The following is an 18,561-nucleotide window of genomic DNA, read 5'->3' on the forward strand; positions in this document are numbered from 1 at the left end:
GGGCGGGGCTTGAGAGGGCGTGGTTTCTGAGGGGCGTGGTTGCCGTGGTCCATTCAAAAGTCTGACAGCAGCAGGGAAGAAGCTGTTCTTGAGTCGGTCGGTATGGGACCTCAGAGTTTTGTATCTTTTTCCTGATGGAAGAAGGTGGAAGAGAGAATGTCCGGGGTGTGTGGGGTCCTTAATTATACCGGCTGCTTTTCCCCGAGGCAGCGGGAAGTGTAGACAGAGTCAATGGATGGGAGGCTGGTTTGTGTGATGGATTGGGGGCTACATTCACCACCCTTTTGTAGTTCCTTGCGGTCTTGGGCAGAGCAGGAGCCCAGACCGAGCTGTGATACAACCAGAAAGAATGCTTTCTATGGGGCATCTGTAAAAGTTGGTGAGAGTCGTGGCGGACATGCCAAATTTCCTAAGTCTCCTGAGAAAGTAGAGGTGTTGGGGTTTTCTGAACTATAGCATCAGCATAGGGGGGACCAGGACAGGTGGAGAAGGTAGTGAAGAAAGCATATTGTATGCTTGCCTTTATAGGACAGGGTATAGAGTATAAAAACTGGAGTCTGATGTTGCAGCTGTATAGAACATTGGTTAGGTCACATCGGGAGTACTGCGTCCAGTTCTGGTCACCACACTACCAGAAGGACGTGGAGGCTTTGGAGAGAGTGCAGAGAAGGTTTACCAGGATGTTGCCTGGTATGGAGGGTCTTAGCTATGGAAGAGAGATTGGGTAAACTGGGGTTGTTCTCCCTGGAAAGACGGAGAATGAGGGGAGACCTAATAGAGGTGTATAAAATTGAGGGGTATGGATAAGGTGAACAGTGGGAAGCTTTTTACATAAGAACATAAGAAATAGGAGCAGGAGTAGGCCATCCAGCCCTTCGAGCCTGCCCCGCCATTCAATAAGATCATGGCTGATCTGTTGTGGCTCAGTTCCACATTTCCGCCCTCTCTCCATAACCCTTAATCCCCTCTCTTATCAAAAACCCATCAACCCGCATCTTAAAAATATTTAGCGAGGCAGCCTCCACCGCTTCAACGGGCAGAGAATTCCAGAGATTCACCACCCTTTGAGTGAAGAAGTTCCTCCTCAACTCCGTTCTAAACCACCCCCCCTTTATCTTGAGGCTGTGCCCCCTAGTCCTACTATCCTTTCTGAGCGGGAAGAGTCTCTCCACCTCTATCCTATCCATCCCATTCATCATTTTATACGTCTCAATGAGATCTCCCCTCATTCTTCTAAACTCTAACGAGTACAAGCCTAGTTTATTCAGCCTCTCCTCATAGCTCAACCCCCTCAACTCCGGTATCAGCCTAGTAAACGTCCTCTGCACTCCCTCCAAGGCCAAAATATCCTTGCGTAAGTGCGGCGACCAAAACTGCACACAGTACTCCAGCTGCGGCACGAGGAGTCACAGGTTCAAGGCGAAGGGGGCGAAGTTTAACTCAAATATCAGAGGGACGTATTTTATACAGAGGGTGGTGGGGGCCTGGAATGCACTGCCAAGCAGGGTGGTGGAGGCGGACACTCTGGGATCGTTTAAGACTTATCTGGATAGTCACATGAGCAGACTGGGAATGGAGGGAAACAAAAGAATGGTCTAGTTGGACCAATGAACGGCGCAGACCTGGAGGGCCGAAGGGCCTGTTTCCTGTGCAGTAGTATTCTTTGTACACTGTCCCCATCAAACACTCCCAGGACAGGTACAGCACGGGGTTAGATACAGAGTAAAGCTCCCTCTACACTGTCCCCCCATCAAACACTCCCAGGTCAGGTACAGCACGGGGTTAAATACAGAGTAAAGCTCCCTCTACACTGTCCCCCATCAAACACTCCCAGGACAGGGACAGCACAGGGTTAGATACAAAGTAAAGCTCCCTCTACATTGTCCCCATCAAACACTCCCAGGTCAGGTACAGCACGGGGTTAAATACAGAGTAAAGCTCCCTGTACACTGTCCCCATCAAACACTCCCAGGACAGGTACAGCACGGGGTTAGATACAGAGTAAAGCTCCCTCTACATTGTCCCCATCAAACACTCCCAGGACAGGTACAGCACGGGGTTAGATACAGAGTAAAGCTCCCTCTACATTGTCCCCATCAAACACTCCCAGGACAGGTACAGCACGGGGTTAGATACAGAGTAAAGCTCCCTCTACACTGTCCCCCCATCAAACACTCCCAGGACAGGTACAGCACGGGGTTAGATACAGAGTGAAGTTCCCTCTACACTGTCCCCCATCAAACACTCCCAGGTCAGGTGCAGCATGAGGTTAGATACAGAGTAAAGCTCCCTCTACACTGTCCCCCATCAAACACTCCCAGGACAGGTACAGCACGGGGTTAGATACAGAGTAAAGCTCCCTCTACACTGTCCCCCCATCAAACACTCCCAGGACAGGTACAGCACGGGGTTAGATACAGAGTACAGCTCCCTCTACACTGTCCCCCATCAAACACTCCCAGGACAGGTACAGCACGGGGTTAGATACAGAGTAAAGCTCCCTCTACACTGTCCCCCCATCAAACGCTCCCAGGACAGGTACAGCACGGGGTTAGATACAGAGTAAAGCTCCCTCTACACTGTCCCCATCAAACACTCCCAGGACAGGTACAGCACGGGGTTAGATACAGAGTAAAGCTCCCTCTACACTGTCCCCCCCATCAAACACTCCCAGGACAGGTACAGCACGGGGTTAGATACAGAGTAAAGCTCCCTCTACACTGTCCCCATCAAACACTCCCAGGACAGGTACAGCACGGGGTTAGATACAGAGTAAAGCTCCCTCTACACTGTCCCCCCATCAAACACTCCCAGGACAGGTACAGCACGGGGTTAGATACAGAGTAAAGCTCCCTCTACACTGTCCCCCATCAAACATTCCCAGGACAGGTACAGCACGGGGTTAGATACAGAGTAAAGCTCCCTCTACACTGTCCCCCATCAAACACTCCCAGGACAGGTACAGCACGGGGTTAGATACAGAGTAAAGCTCCCTCTACACTGTCCCCCATCAAACACTCCCAGGACAGGTACAGCACGGGGTTAGATACAGAGTAAAGCTCCCTCTACACTGTCCCCCATCAAACACTCCCAGGACAGGTACAGCACGGGGTTAGATACAGAGTAAAGCTCTCTCTACACTGTCCCCATCAAACACTCCCAGGACAGGTACAGCACGGGGTTAGATACAGAGTAAAGCTCCCTCTACACTGTACCCTATCAAACACTCCCAGGTCAGGTGCAGCATCGGGTTAGATACAGAGTGAAGCTCCCTGTATGCTGTCCGAGGTAGGTGATGGCCGAGTGGTATTACCTCGAGACTGTTAATACAGAAACTTAGCTAACGTTCTGGGGACCCGGGTTCAAATCCCACCATGGCAGACGGTGGAATTTGACTGAATAATAAATATCTGGAATTAGGAATCCACGATGTATAAGAGTTGGGTCATTATTGTCCAAGTCCTTGGTCAGGCCAAGCTTGGGGTACTGTGTACAGTTTTGGTCCCACTGTTATTGGAAAGACACTGATAAACAGGACAGAGTGCGGAGAAGATTTCCGAGGATGTGGCCAGGACCACTGGGGCCTGAGTTATAGCGAGAGGTTGGCCAGGCTGGGGCTTTATTCCTTGCAGTGTAGGAGAATGAGGGGTGACATTACTGAGGTGGATTAACTCACGAGGGACAGAGATAGGATGAACGCACAGAGTCTTTTTCCCAGGGAAGGGGAATGGAAAACTAGAGGGCAGTGGTTAAAGGTGAGAGGGGAAAGATTTCAAAGGGACACGAGGGGTGACCTCTTCACACAGAGGGTGGTGCGGATATGGAATGGGCTGCCAGAGAAAGTGGTTGAAGCAGGTTCAATAACAACATTTAAAAAGCATTTGGATAAGTACATGGATGGGAAAGGGTTAGAGGGGTACAGACCAAACACGGGGAATTGGGACTAGCTGGAGGGACAGCATGGAGCAGTGGGGCTGAAGGGCCTGTTTCCCTGCTGTATTGCTCTGGGATTCGATAACAATGAAACCATTGTGGGAAAAACCCATCTGGTTCCTTTAGGGAAGGAAATCTGCCGTCCTTACCCCGGTCTGGCCTACATGTGACTCTAGAGCCACTTCAATGTGGGTGACTCTCAACTGCCCTCCAAGGGGTAACTAGGGATGGGCAATAAATACCGGCCCAGCCAGCGACACCCAGGTCCCAGGGATGGATAAAATCTGAATGTGAAAATCTGACTGCTTGTTCTCAGTCTTCAAAGATGAACGTTGAATTTAGTGATTGTGAGGTTCCAATACAGCCACCCCGACCCCTGAACCCAATCTCCGTTCATACCAGAGTGGACAGAGGACAGAGTCTGTGAACTGGACCGCACAAGGAGAGGCCATACCCCCCATCGCGACTGTGCCACCCCTTTGAAAGATGTGATTTGATTTGATCCCACTTCTCTACACCCCCTCCCTGCCAACACGCGTTCCCCTGTTCCAGTACTTATCTAGGAGGAGGGGAAACTTACACTGTGGTTGGCACAGTGAGTTAGCGCTGCTGTCTCTCAGCACCAGGGACCCCAGTTCCATTCCTGGGGGCACAGTGAGTTAGCGCTGCTGTCTCTCAGCACCAGGGACCCCAGTTCCATTCCTGGGGGCACAGTGAGTTAGTGCTGCTGTCTCTCAGCGCCAGGGACCCCAGTTCCATTCCCGGGAGCACAGTGAGTTAGTGCTGCTGTCTCTCAGCGCCAGGGACCCCAGTTCCATTCCTGGGGGCACAGTGAGTTAGTGCTGCTGTCTCTCAGCGCCAGGGACCCCAGTTCCATTCCTGGGGGCACAGTGAGTTAGTGCTGCTGTCTCTCAGCGCCAGGGACCCCAGTTCCATTCCTGGGGGCACAGTGGCTCAGTGATTAACATGGCTGTCTCTCAGCAGCACAGACCCCGGTTCTATTCCCGGGGGCACGGTGGCAGAGTGGTTAGCACTGCTGTCTCTCAGCACCAGGGACATGGGTTCGATTCCCAGCTTGGGTCACTGTCTGTGTAGAGTCTGCACATTCTCCCCGTGTCTGCGTGGGTTTCCTCCCACAGTCTGAAAGACATGCTGGTTAGGGTGCATTGGGCTGTGTTAAATTCTCCCTCAGTGTAACCCGAACAGGCACCAGAGTGTGGGCAACTGGGGGATTTTCACAGTGACTTCATTGCAGTGTTAATGTAAGCCTATTTGTGACACCAATAGATAAATTTTGGAGGGTGAAATTCCTCCCATTGTCCTTTCAGGAATCACCTTCCAGACCACAATGCATGTTTGGAACACCAAACCACTGAGTTTTGTTTCAGGGCTCTGGTATCTCCAGAAGGGAGAGGGTGGGACGGCTCCGAACGAGAGGCTGCAGCCTGTGGGGAGACACAGCAGTGACAGAGAGAGAGAGACAAAGCGTGAGACTGCAGTCGAGAGTCAGAAACCATTCCAATGATATATTGATATGTACATCATACACAGCAGAGCGCTGGCCACCCCCTACCCCCACGGGGAGATGGAGGAGGGGGGAACGCTCCCACACAGAACCGGGTTATAAATAATGGGAGCGGGTTCCGGAGCGTGGCAGCCAATGTCCATCCGGAGAGGGCACGGGAGGTGAGGCAGAGGTCACCGAGGTGGCTGGAGTGCAGCTGGAAGGAGGAGGAAGAGGAGGAGACGTTCCCAGGTCACAGGTCAAAGGCATCCTGGCCTTAACTACTCGTTGCGTACAGCTTGGTCCAAGCACGAGCTGAAACGGAAGGCGACACAGGTTAACTAATCACTCCGTCACACGCAGACTGATATCCCCCGCTTCCCCTGCCAACTGCTTACCCCCTCACCCTGTCCCGAGGGGCTGCTTCACAACAGCACAGAGTTCCTGCAACCAGTCACTCAAACAGAGGGCAGAATCATCTCATGGGATAGAGTAAGCTCCCTCTACACTGTCCCCCCCATCAAACACTCCCAGGACAGGTACAGCACGGGGTTAGATACAGAGTAAAGCTCCCTCTACACTGTCCCCATCAAACACTCCCAGGACAGCTACAGCACGGGGTTAGATACAGAGTAAAGGTCCCTCTACACTGTCCCCCCATCAAACACTCCCAGGACAGGTACAGCACGGGGTTAGATACAGAGTAAAGCTCCCTCTACACTGTCCCCCCATCAAACACTCCCAGGACAGGTACAGCACGGGGTTAGATACAGAGTAAAGCTCCCTCTACACTGTCCCCATCAAACACTCCCAGGACAGGTACAGCACGGGGTTAGATACAGAGTAAAGCTCCCTCTACACTGTCCCCATCAAACACTCCCAGGACAGGTACAGTACGGGGTTAGATACAGAGTAAAGCTCCCTCTACACTGTCCCCCCATCAAACACTCCCAGGACAGGTACAGCACGGGGTTAGATACAGAGTAAAGCTCCCTCTACACTGTCCCCTTCAAACACTCCCAGGACAGGTACAGCACGGGGTTAGATACAGAGTAAAGCTCCCTCTACTCTGTCCCCCATCAAACACTCCCAGGACAGGTACAGCACGGGGTTAGATACAGAGTAAAGCTCCCTCTACTCTGTCCCCCATCAAACACTCCCAGGACAGGTACAGCACGGGGTTAGATACAGAGTAAAGCTCCCTCTACTCTGTCCCCCATCAAACACTCCCAGGACAGGTACAGTACGGGGTTAGATACAGAGTAAAGCTCCCTCTACTCTGTCCCCCATCAAACACTCCCAGGACAGGTACAGCACGGGGTTAGATACAGAGTAAAGCTCCCTCTACACTGTCCCCCCATCAAACACTCCCAGGACAGGTACAGCACGGGGTTAGATACAGAGTAAAGCTCCCTCTACACTGTCCCCATCAAACACTCCCAGGACAGGTACAGTACGGGGTTAGATACAGAGTAAAGCTCCCTCTACACTGTCCCCATCAAACACTCCCAGGACAGGTACAGTACGGGGTTAGATACAGAGTAAAGCTCCCTCTACACTGTCCCCATCAAACACTCCCAGGACAGGTACAGCACGGGGTTAGATACAGAGTAAAGCTCCCTCTACTCTGTCCCCCATCAAACACTCCCAGGACAGGTACAGCACGGGGTTAGATACAGAGTAAAGCTCCCTCTACTCTGTCCCCCATCAAACACTCCCAGGACAGGTACAGCACGGGGTTAGATACAGAGTAAAGCTCCCTCTACTCTGTCCCCCATCAAACACTCCCAGGACAGGTACAGTACGGGGTTAGATACAGAGTAAAGCTCCCTCTACTCTGTCCCCCATCAAACACTCCCAGGACAGGTACAGTACGGGGTTAGATACAGAGTAAAGCTCCCTCTACACTGTCCCCCCATCAAACACTCCCAGGACAGGTACAGCACGGGGTTAGATACAGAGTAAAGCTCCCTCTACACTGTCCCCATCAAACACTCCCTGGACAGGTACAGTACGGGGTTAGATACAGAGTAAAGCTCTCTCTACACTGTCCCCCCCATCAAACACTCCCAGGACAGGTACAGCACGGGGTTAGATACAGAGTAAAGCTCCCTCTACACTGTCCCCATCAAACACTCCCAGGACAGGTACAGTACGGGGTTAGATACAGAGTAAAGCTCTCTCTACACTGTCCCCCCCATCAAACACTCCCAGGACAGGTACAGCACGGGGTTAGATACAGAGTAAAGCTCCCTCTACACTGTCCCCATCAAACACTCCCAGGACAGGTACAGTACGGGGTTAGATACAGAGTAAAGCTCTCTCTACACTGTCCCCCCCATGAAACACTCCCAGGACAGGTACAGCACGGGGTTAGATACAGAGTAAAGCTCCCTCTACACTGTCCCCCATCAAACACTCCCAGGACAGGTACAGTACGGGGTTAGATACAGAGTAAAGCTCTCTCTACACTGTCCCCCCCATCAAACACTCCCAGGACAGGTACAGCACGGGGTTAGATACAGAGTAAAGCTCCCTCTACACTGTCCCCCATCAAACACTCCCAGGACAGGTACAGTACGGGGTTAGATACAGAGTAAAGCTCTCTCTACACTGTCCCCCCCATCAAACACTCCCAGGACAGGTACAGCACGGGGTTAGATACAGAGTAAAGCTCCCTCTACACTGTCCCCCATCAAACACTCCCAGGACAGGTACAGTACGGGGTTAGATACAGAGTAAAGCTCCCTCTACACTGTCCCCCATCAAACACTCCCAGGACAGGGACAGCACGGGGTTAGATACAGAGTAAAGCTCCCTCTACACTGTCCCCATCAAAAACTCCCAGGACAGGTACAGTATGGGGTTAGATACAGAGTAAAGCTCTCTCTACACTGTCCCCCCCATCAAACACTCCCAGGACAGGTACAGTACGGGGTTAGATACAGAGTAAAGCTCTCTCTACAATGTCCCCCCCATCAAACACTCCCAGGACAGGTACAGCACGGGGTTAGATACAGAGTAAAGCTCCCTCTACACTGTCCCCCATCAAACACTCCCAGGACAGGTACAGCACGGGGTTAGATACAGAGTAAAGCTCCCTCTACACTGTCCCCCATCAAAAACTCCCAGGACAGGTACAGCACGGGGTTAGATACAGAGTAAAGCTCCCTCTACACTGTCCCCCCATCAAACACTCCCAGGACAGGTACAGCACGGGGTTAGATACAGAGTAAAGCTCCCTCTACACTGTCCCCCCATCAAACACTCCCAGGACAGGTACAGCACGGGGTTAGATACAGAGTAAAGCTCCCTCTACACTGTCCCCCCATCAAACACTCCCAGGACAGGGACAGCACGGGGTTAGATACAGAGTAAAGCTCCCTCTACACTGTCCCCCCATCAAACACTCCCAGGACAGGTACAGCACGGGGTTAGATACAGAGTAAAGCTCCCTCTACACTGTCCCCCCATCAAACACTCCCAGGACAGGGACAGCACGGGGTTAGATACAGAGTAAAGCTCCCTCTACACTGTCCCCCCATCAAACACTCCCAGGACAGGTACAGCACGGGGTTAGATACAGAGTAAAGCTCCCTCTACACTGTCCCCATCAAACACTCCCAGGACAGGTACAGTACGGGGTTAGATACAGAGTAAAGCTCCCTCTACACTGTCCCCTTCAAACACTCCCAGGACAGGTACAGCACGGGGTTAGATACAGAGTAAAGCTCCCTCTACTCTGTCCCCCATCAAACACTCCCAGGACAGGTACAGCACGGGGTTAGATACAGAGTAAAGCTCCCTCTACTCTGTCCCCCATCAAACACTCCCAGGACAGGTACAGTACGGGGTTAGATACAGAGTAAAGCTCCCTCTACACTGTCCCCCATCAAACACTCCCAGGACAGGGACAGCACGGGGTTAGATACAGAGTAAAGCTCCCTCTACACTGTCCCCATCAAACACTCCCAGGACAGGTACAGTACGGGGTTAGATACAGAGTAAAGCTCTCTCTACACTGTCCCCCCCATCAAACACTCCCAGGACAGGTACAGTACGGGGTTAGATACAGAGTAAAGCTCTCTCTACAATGTCCCCCCCATCAAACACTCCCAGGACAGGTACAGCACGGGGTTAGATACAGAGTAAAGCTCCCTCTACACTGTCCCCCATCAAACACTCCCAGGACAGGTACAGCACGGGGTTAGATACAGAGTAAAGCTCCCTCTACACTGTCCCCCATCAAAAACTCCCAGGACAGGGACAGCACGGGGTTAGATACAGAGTAAAGCTCCCTCTACACTGTCCCCCCATCAAACACTCCCAGGACAGGTACAGCACGGGGTTAGATACAGAGTAAAGCTCCCTCCACACTGTCCCCCCATCAAACACTCCCAGGACAGGTACAGCACGAGGTTAGATACAGAGTAAAGCTCCCTCTACACTGTCCTCCATCAAACACTCCCAGGACAGGTACAGCACGAGGTTAGATACAGAGTAAAGCTCCCTCTACACTGTCCTCCATCAAACACTCCCAGGACAGGTACAGCACGGGGTTAGATACAGAGTAAAGCACCCTCTACACTGTCCCCCCATCAAACACTCCCAGGACAGGTACAGCACGGGGTTAGATACAGAGTAAAGCTCCCTCTACACTGTCCCCATCAAACACTCCCAGGACAGGTACAGCACGGGGTTAGATACAGAGTAAAGCTCCCTCTACACTGTCCCCCCCATGAAACACTCCCAGGACAGGTACAGCACGGGGTTAGATACAGAGTAAAGCTCCCTCTACACTGTCCCCCATCAAACACTCCCAGGACAGGTACAGTACGGGGTTAGATACAGAGTAAAGCTCTCTCTACACTGTCCCCCCCATCAAACACTCCCAGGACAGGTACAGCACGGGGTTAGATACAGAGTAAAGCTCCCTCTACACTGTCCCCCATCAAACACTCCCAGGACAGGTACAGTACGGGGTTAGATACAGAGTAAAGCTCTCTCTACACTGTCCCCCCCATCAAACACTCCCAGGACAGGTACAGCACGGGGTTAGATACAGAGTAAAGCTCCCTCTACACTGTCCCCCATCAAACACTCCCAGGACAGGTACAGTACGGGGTTAGATACAGAGTAAAGCTCCCTCTACACTGTCCCCCATCAAACACTCCCAGGACAGGGACAGCACGGGGTTAGATACAGAGTAAAGCTCCCTCTACACTGTCCCCATCAAAAACTCCCAGGACAGGTACAGTATGGGGTTAGATACAGAGTAAAGCTCTCTCTACACTGTCCCCCCCATCAAACACTCCCAGGACAGGTACAGTACGGGGTTAGATACAGAGTAAAGCTCTCTCTACAATGTCCCCCCCATCAAACACTCCCAGGACAGGTACAGCACGGGGTTAGATACAGAGTAAAGCTCCCTCTACACTGTCCCCCATCAAACACTCCCAGGACAGGTACAGCACGGGGTTAGATACAGAGTAAAGCTCCCTCTACACTGTCCCCCATCAAAAACTCCCAGGACAGGTACAGCACGGGGTTAGATACAGAGTAAAGCTCCCTCTACACTGTCCCCCCATCAAACACTCCCAGGACAGGTACAGCACGGGGTTAGATACAGAGTAAAGCTCCCTCTACACTGTCCCCCCATCAAACACTCCCAGGACAGGTACAGCACGGGGTTAGATACAGAGTAAAGCTCCCTCTACACTGTCCCCCCATCAAACACTCCCAGGACAGGGACAGCACGGGGTTAGATACAGAGTAAAGCTCCCTCTACACTGTCCCCCCATCAAACACTCCCAGGACAGGTACAGCACGGGGTTAGATACAGAGTAAAGCTCCCTCTACACTGTCCCCCCATCAAACACTCCCAGGACAGGGACAGCACGGGGTTAGATACAGAGTAAAGCTCCCTCTACACTGTCCCCCCATCAAACACTCCCAGGACAGGTACAGCACGGGGTTAGATACAGAGTAAAGCTCCCTCTACACTGTCCCCATCAAACACTCCCAGGACAGGTACAGTACGGGGTTAGATACAGAGTAAAGCTCCCTCTACACTGTCCCCTTCAAACACTCCCAGGACAGGTACAGCACGGGGTTAGATACAGAGTAAAGCTCCCTCTACTCTGTCCCCCATCAAACACTCCCAGGACAGGTACAGCACGGGGTTAGATACAGAGTAAAGCTCCCTCTACTCTGTCCCCCATCAAACACTCCCAGGACAGGTACAGTACGGGGTTAGATACAGAGTAAAGCTCCCTCTACACTGTCCCCCATCAAACACTCCCAGGACAGGGACAGCACGGGGTTAGATACAGAGTAAAGCTCCCTCTACACTGTCCCCATCAAACACTCCCAGGACAGGTACAGTACGGGGTTAGATACAGAGTAAAGCTCTCTCTACACTGTCCCCCCCATCAAACACTCCCAGGACAGGTACAGTACGGGGTTAGATACAGAGTAAAGCTCTCTCTACAATGTCCCCCCCATCAAACACTCCCAGGACAGGTACAGCACGGGGTTAGATACAGAGTAAAGCTCCCTCTACACTGTCCCCCATCAAACACTCCCAGGACAGGTACAGCACGGGGTTAGATACAGAGTAAAGCTCCCTCTACACTGTCCCCCATCAAAAACTCCCAGGACAGGGACAGCACGGGGTTAGATACAGAGTAAAGCTCCCTCTACACTGTCCCCCCATCAAACACTCCCAGGACAGGTACAGCACGGGGTTAGATACAGAGTAAAGCTCCCTCCACACTGTCCCCCCATCAAACACTCCCAGGACAGGTACAGCACGAGGTTAGATACAGAGTAAAGCTCCCTCTACACTGTCCTCCATCAAACACTCCCAGGACAGGTACAGCACGAGGTTAGATACAGAGTAAAGCTCCCTCTACACTGTCCTCCATCAAACACTCCCAGGACAGGTACAGCACGGGGTTAGATACAGAGTAAAGCACCCTCTACACTGTCCCCCCATCAAACACTCCCAGGACAGGTACAGCACGGGGTTAGATACAGAGTAAAGCTCCCTCTACACTGTCCCCATCAAACACTCCCAGGACAGGTACAGCACGGGGTTAGATACAGAGTAAAGCTCCCTCTACACTGTCCCCCATCAAACACTCCCAGGACAGGTACAGCACGGGGTTAAATACAGAGTAAAGCTCCCTCTACACTGTCCCCATCAAACACTCCCAGGACAGGTACAGCACGGGGTTAGATACAGAGTAAAGCTCCCTCTACACTGTCCCCCCATCAAACACTCCCAGGAGAGGTACAGTACGGGGTTAGATACAGAGTGATGTGTCGGTTTCGGGAGGGGATTCTATAGCTCGGGTCCCCTCTTGGCCGCCATTGGTGGAACGATTGAAACGAGGCGCGGTTCAGCAGCCAATGGGAATACCCACCAATCTCAATTGCCTGTGATTCGCTGTTTTTCCACTGTTCTGCCACGTCATTGGCCAGGGGGTCATCGGGGTTCGGAGCACTTAGCAACGCCTGAATGGAGAGAAGGACCGTCCGGATCTGGAGAGCTGGAGACCACTTGTCTGTAATCAGAGAGAGCGAGAATGTGAGACTTAGAGACCCCAAGGCGGGCAGACAGGGGAGCGGGGGGAGGAGGCGGGGAGGGGAGCGCGGGGAGGGGAGCGCGGGGAGGGGAGCGGGGGGAGGGGAGCGGGGGCAGGGGAGCGGGGGCAGGGGAGCGGGGGAGGGGAGCGGGGGGAGGGGAGCGGGGGGAGGGGAGCGGGGGGAGGGGAGCGGGGGGAGGGGAGCGGGGGGAGGGGAGCGGGGGGAGGGGAGCGGGGGGAGGGGGAGCGGGGGGAGGGGAGCGGGGGGAGGGGAGCGGGGGAGGGGAGCGGGGGGAGGGAGCGGGGGGAGGGGAGCGGGGGGAGGGGAGCGGGGGAGGGGAGCGGGGGGAGGGGGAGCGGGGGGAGGGGAGCGGGGGGAGGGGAGCGGGGGAGGGGAGCGGGGGGAGGGGAGCGGGGGAGGGGAGCGGGGGAGGGAGCGGGGGGAGGGGGGAGCGGGGGAGGAGCGGGGAGGGGAGCGGGGGGAGGAGGCGGGGGAGGGGAGCGGGGGGAGGAGGCGGGGAGGGCGGGGGAGGAGGCGGGGGGAGGAGGCGGGGGGAGGAGGCGGGGGGAGGAGGCGGGGGGAGGAGGCGGGGGGAGGAGGCGGGGGAGGAGGCGGGGGGAGGAGGCGGGGGGAGGAGGCGGGGGAGAGGAGGAGGGGGGGAGGAGGAGGGGGGGAGGAGGAGGGGGGGAGGAGGAGGGGGGAGGAGGGGGGGGAGGAGGGGGGGGAGGAGGGGGGGGGGAGGGGGGGGGGGGAGGGGGGGGAGGGGGGGGGAGGGGGGAGGGAGGAAGGGAGGGGAGGAAGGGGGGGGGAGGGGATGAAGGGGGGGACAGGTTTGGGGGGGACGCAGACGGACGGGTTTGGGGGGACGCAGACGGAGGGGTTTGGGGGGGACGGGTTTGGGGGGGACGCAGACGGAGGGGTTTGGGGGGACGGGTTTGGGGGGACGCAGACGGAGGGGTTTGGGGGGACGCAGACGGAGGGGTTTGTGGGGGATGCAGACGGAGGGGTTTGGTGGGGGGCTTACGGAGGGTGAACAGCCTCCGGTACCTTTCAGAATGTCCAGGCAGATGCGTCCGAGCTTGTCCACGTTGGGGGTGGTAGATCTTGGTAACAAAGCGGACTTTGGGCGCTGCCATGGGGTATTCCTCGGGCAGGAAAGCTCCAGTTTGAAATTGCCGCCCTCAAAGGGTGAGTCCTGTGGCCCGGCAATCACCACGTGGAAATATCGAGCGTTCGCCTCGTCTGGCTCAGCACGGATCCCTGGCACTGGCTCAGCCATCAGTCGCTGTGTCTCCTGTACCGGGACGAGGGGGGGGATTAGAGAGCGGCCTATCAGACTCCTATTTACTGACTACAGCTCAGCCTTCAACACTACCATTCCCACAAAACCTTCTCCAAACTCCGTGTCCTGGGCCTCAGCACCTCCCTCTGTGACTGGATCCTGAACTTCCGAACCCACAGAGCACAATCAGTAAGGATCGGCAAGAATACCTCCTCCACGATCATCCTCAACACCGGTGCCCCACACGGCTGTGTTCTCAGCCCCCTCACTATACTCCTTATACACCTCTGACTGTGCGGCCAAATTCCCCTCCAACTCAATCTTCAAGTTTGTTGATGACACCACCGTAGTGGGTCGGATCTCAAACGATGACGAGACAGAGTACAGGAATGAGATCGAGAATCTGGTGAACCGGGGCAGCAACAATAATCTCTCCCTCAATGTCAACAAAACTGAGATTGTCATCGACTTCAGGAAGTGTAAAGAACATGCCCCTGTCTACATCAACGGGGACGGAGTGGAAAGGGTCGAGAGCTTCAGGTTTTTTAGGTTCCCAGGTCACCAATAACTTGTCCTGATCCCCCCCATGCTGACACTATAGTTAAGAAAGCCCCACCAATGTCTCTACTTTCTCAGAAGACTAAGGAAATTGACACGTCAGCTACGACTCTCACCAACTTTTACAGATGCCCCATAGAAAGCATTCTTTCTGGTTGTATCACAGCTTGGTCTGGGCTCCTGCTCTGCCCAAGACCACAAGGGCCATGAACGTAACCCAGTCCTTCATGCAAACCAGCCTCCCATCCATTGACTCTGTCTACACTTCCCGCTGCCTCGGGGAAAAGTAGCCAGTATAATTAAGGACCCCACACACCCCGGACATTCTCTCTTCCACCTTCTTCCGTCGGGAAAAAGATACAAAACTCTGAGGTCCCGTACCGACCGACTCAAGAACAGCTTCTTCCCTGCTGCTGTCAGACTTTTGAGTGGACCCACCTCACATTAAGTTGATTTTTCTCTACACCCTCGCTGTGACTGTAACACTGCATTCTGCACTCTCTCCTTTCCTTCTCTATGAACAGTATGCTTTGTCTGTATAGCACACAAGAAACAATACTTTTCACTGTATCCCAACACATGGGACAATAATAAATCAAATCAGTATGGCAAGGGCAGCAGTGACTCAAGGGAGGCAGCCCTCGCCCTGTACCCAGCTATACCCGGACAGACAGCGGCAATACCAGAACACCACAGAGACAAGTTCCCCACACTACACAAATTCACCCCCCCTTCCCCCAACACATATTCAACACCTCCCTCCAAACTAGTCCCACCTCTCTCACACAATCCACACAACTCCATAGCACCATCATCTATCAGAGCAGAACTGGACCATTTGGCCCATCTAGTCTCATCTGCCATTCAGTAAATTTATTTATTGTCACAAGTAAGGCTTACATTAACACCGCAATGAAAATACTGTGAAATTCCCCAAGTCGCCACACTCCGGCACCTGTTCGGGTCAATGCTCCCTCACCAGCAGGTCTTTCAGACTGTGGGAGGAAACCAGAGCCCCTGGAGGAAACCCACACAGACACGGGGAGTACATGCAGACTCCACACAGACAGTGATCCAAGGCGGGAATTGAACCCGGGTCCCTGACACTGTGAGGAAGCAGCGCTAACCACTGTGCCAATATGTTGGCTGATAAATTTCTCATCCCCATTCTCCTGCCTTTCCCCGCAATCTTTGATCCCCTCACCAATCAAGAACCTGTCTATCTCTGTCTTAAACACACTCAGTGACCCAGCCTCCTCTGTGGCAATGAATTCCACAGATTCACCCACTCTCTGGCTGAAGAATTCCCTCCTTATTTCGGTTCTAAAGGGTCGTTCCTTTATTCTGAGGCCGTGCCCTTGGATCCCAGTCTCTCCGACTATTGGAAACATCTTCCCCGCGTCCACTCTACGCAGGCCTTTCAGTATTCTGTAAGTTTCAATGAGATCCCACCCCCTCATCCTTCTAAACTCCAGTGAGTACAGACCGAGTCCTCAGACACTCCTCTTACATCAAACTTTTCATTCCAGGGATCATTCTCGTGAACCTCTTCCGGACCCTTTCCAAGCCCAGCACATCCTTCCTTAGATTCCCCTCCAACTCCAGTTTGAAGTTTGCTGACGACACCACCATAGTGGGTCAGATCTCAAACAATGACGAGACAGAGTACAGGAATGAGATAGAGAATCTGGTGAACTGGTGCAGCAACAATAATCTGTCCCTCAATGTCAACAAAACAAAGGAAATTGTTATCGACTTCAGGAAGTGTAAAGGAGAACATGCCCCTGTCTACATCAACGGGGATGATGTGGAAAGGGTCAAGAGCTTCAGGTTTTAGGTGTCCAGATCACCAATAACCTGTCCTGGTCCCCCCATGCCGACACTATAGTTAAGAAAGCCCCACCAACACCTCTACTTTCTCAGAAGACTAAGAAAATTTGGCATGTCAGCTACGACTCTCACCAATTTTTACAGATGCCCCATAGAAAGCATTCTTTCTGGTTGTATCACAGCTTGGTCTGGGCTCCTGCTCTGCTCAAGACTGCAAGAAACTACAAAGGGTCGTGAATGTAGCCCAGTCCACCACACAAACCAGCCTCCCATCCATTGACTCTGTCTACACTTCCCGCTGCCTCAGGAAAAGCAGCCGGGATAATTAAGGATCCCACACACCCCGGACATTCTCTCTTCCACCTTCTTCTGTCAGGAAAAAGATACAAAAGTCTGAGGTCACAGACCAACTGACTCAAGAACAGCTTCCCTGCTGCTGTCAGACTTTTGAATGGACCTACCTCGCATTAAGTTGATCTTTCTCTACACCCTCGCTGTGACTGTAACACTACATTCTGCACTCTCTCATTTCCTTCTCGTATGCTTTGTCTGCAGCACGCAAGAAACAATACTTTTCACTGTTTGTTAATCAATATGACAATATTAAATCAGATCACTCTCCTCCCTATGTCTGCAACCCCCTCCGAGATCTCTCTGCCCCTCCAATCCCAGCCTCTTGAGCATCCCGATTCCTATTGCTCCGCCGTTGGCAGCCATGCCTTCAGCAGTCTGGGGAGGGGGTCCTAAATCTCTCTGGGTGATGAGATGGCTGGAAGGAGGAGGCTATATTGCATTGTAGTGTGTTGCAATGTGGATGGGTATTGCAGTGAAGAGCGGATTGTAATGGGAGTGTTGCAATTGGGACATTGAAATGGAGGTTGGAATTACAATAGGGGTATTATAATGGAGATGTTGTAATGGGGGAATAATGCAATGGGGTAATACAATAGGGGTTGGTATTGTAAGAGTGCTGCAATGGAGAAAGTGCAATGTAAGAGGGGTTTGTAATGGGGTGCTCTTACGATGGGTTATTATAATGGACTGGTTGTAAATAGAGGGGTTTGTAATGGGGGGTTGTAATAGGGGTTTATAATGGGGGTTGCAATAGGGGTTTATAATGGGGGTTGCAATAGGGGTTTATAATGGGGGTTGTAATGGGGTGTTTGTAATGGGGGCTTGCAATAGGGGGTTTGTAATGGGAAGGGGGAGGTCAGGCAGCTTCTGATCCTCCGGGCTGGGGAAGCCATTCCCCGGATTAGATCCCACTCTGCGCCCCAGGCTTTCCCCAGCGCTAGGCCTCTCTCAATCTCTGCAATGGGGCCGGAGGTCTGGGGCCTCACCCTCCCTGGACCCCACGGGGGGGTGGGGGGATTGTATCCCAGTTATTGTCCCTCCCTCTATCCCCTCTCCCCGCATTACCTTCACGATGCGCCGCGGAAGTCCAGCCATGTCCACCCGCCTGGAGCAGAGAGACTCACTGCCTGGGAGGACCCGGCTGAGGAGCGCCGCCACCGCCGGGAGGACTGCATTGCATCTGGGAGGACCCGGCTGAGGAGCGCCGCCACCGCCGGGAGGACTGCATTGCATCTGGGAGGACCCAGTTGAGCAGCGCCGCTAGTACCGGGAGGACTGCACTGCAGCTGGGAGGACCCTGCTCAGCAGCGCCCCCAATACCGGGAGGACTGAACTGCCGGGCTCAGCAACGCCGCCGCTGCCAGGCGAACCGAACTGCACCTGGGAAGACCTGGCTCAGCACCGCTGGGGAAACTGCACTGCAGTTGGGAGGACACGGCTCGCTGCCGGGAGGACTGAACTGCAGCAGGGAAGACCTGGGTCAGCAGCGCCGCCACCACCGGGAGGACAG

General features: G+C 53.7%; 1 pseudogene across 1 annotated transcript; it reads right to left on the reverse strand.

Annotated features, from left to right (window-relative positions):
- Positions 1–5,439: 5,439 nt before the first annotated feature.
- On the reverse strand, positions 5,440–18,209 carry LOC145340185 (ubiquitin-conjugating enzyme E2 N-like; annotated as a pseudogene). The gene is made up of 4 exons (XR_013886216.1): positions 18,117–18,209; positions 14,075–14,321; positions 12,865–13,005; positions 5,440–5,752 (listed from the first exon to the last, which is right to left on the reverse strand). The product of XR_013886216.1 is annotated as a ubiquitin-conjugating enzyme E2 N-like (transcript).
- Between the last annotated feature and the right edge of the window lie 352 nt (positions 18,210–18,561).

Source organism: Carcharhinus amblyrhynchos, unplaced genomic scaffold (genome assembly GCF_965287045.1).
Source record: "Carcharhinus amblyrhynchos unplaced genomic scaffold, sCarAmb.v2.hapA scaffold_827, whole genome shotgun sequence".
NCBI classification, from domain to species: Eukaryota; Metazoa; Chordata; class Chondrichthyes; order Carcharhiniformes; family Carcharhinidae; genus Carcharhinus; species Carcharhinus amblyrhynchos.